Source organism: Frankliniella occidentalis, unplaced genomic scaffold (genome assembly GCF_000697945.3).
Source record: "Frankliniella occidentalis isolate FOCC.00 unplaced genomic scaffold, Focc_3.1 Scaffold267, whole genome shotgun sequence".
Taxonomy (NCBI): domain Eukaryota; kingdom Metazoa; phylum Arthropoda; class Insecta; order Thysanoptera; family Thripidae; genus Frankliniella; species Frankliniella occidentalis.
The window spans coordinates 193,264-194,541 of NW_026267393.1; positions in this window are offsets into that span (position 1 = coordinate 193,264).

Below are 1,278 nucleotides of genomic sequence, written 5' to 3' on the forward strand. Positions count from 1 at the left end.
GCCAAACGAAGTTGCCAGCTTCGCTTCGCTGCGCCGGCAACTCCGTTCGGCAGGGGCCGGGCCTGCTTGGCCTGCCGGCGGCGATGGTCGGGCCGCAGGCCCGACCATTTCTGTCACGCGATTCGCTGTAGAACATAATCAAATGGTGTAACGGGCCTTCGGCCCGCAAGGCCCGTCGTCCTTAAAATTTGCTCCGTAGACATGAGAAAGGGATGTAACGGTGAAACACCGCGACTACAACCCACCCTTCTGCTTAGAAAACGTTTAAAGGGGTGGGGGGAGGGAGTTTCTTACCTCTTTTGCGATTTTGGGCCTTCTTTTACATTTAATTGTTCACTACAGCAATTTGTAACTTATTCTCGTCAAACAAGACCCTGAACGGTTAGAGATAGAGCCAAACGGACGAAATTTTCGCCCATAGGGCTCTTCTTTGACAAGTTACCCCTTACGAGACCATTCAATATTTTCGGAAATTAGTAAATTTATTTTTGGGCCACTTTTGTGAGAGAAACTCCCTCTAGCGCCCAAACGGTAAAAGATAGATCAAAACGGACGAAATTTTTGTCCAGAGGCTCTACTATTGCAAGTTACCCCTTAGGAGACCATCTAATATTTTTTAAAATTAATATGTTTATTTTTGGGCCACTTTTGTGAGAGAAACTCCCTCTAGCGCCTAAACGGTGAGAGATAGTCCAAAACGGACAAAATTTTCGTCCGTAGGACTCTACTTTGACGAGTTACCCCTTAGAAGCTCATTAAAAAATATATTTTTTTCTGACTTTTTTGACCTACCCCCTTTTCTTTGATAACCCCTTTCAGCCCCTTAGGGTTGGTTGCCAGGATTTGCCGTAGGCGTTTCGTTTTCTAGGAGGGAACCTTGAGATACCCTGAAAATTTGAAGTCTCTAGCACATCTCCTTCTAGTGGAACAGACAGACAGACAGACAGACAGACAGACAGAAAAAGTTTTTTCCGACCAGACGGAGTAATAGGCTTCGCTAATCGCTCAGCCAACAATAATACCCACAATATATGGTACTAGGTACACGACTCAGCCGCATCGGCCACCCCGCGTATTTAGGTTGGGAAAATTGGAATCGGAAAATTGGTAAATGGGAAAAAATAATTACGAATGCGAAATTTAGGACGAATAAGTTTAGGACATTTTGTGGTTAAGAAAAGTGGAGTAGGAAAAATAGGTGGGAACGCGTTGATGGTAATCACCGTCAAGACGTAATCCTACAGAACAAGCAGGCCCGCCCTTCCGCCAAACGAAGTT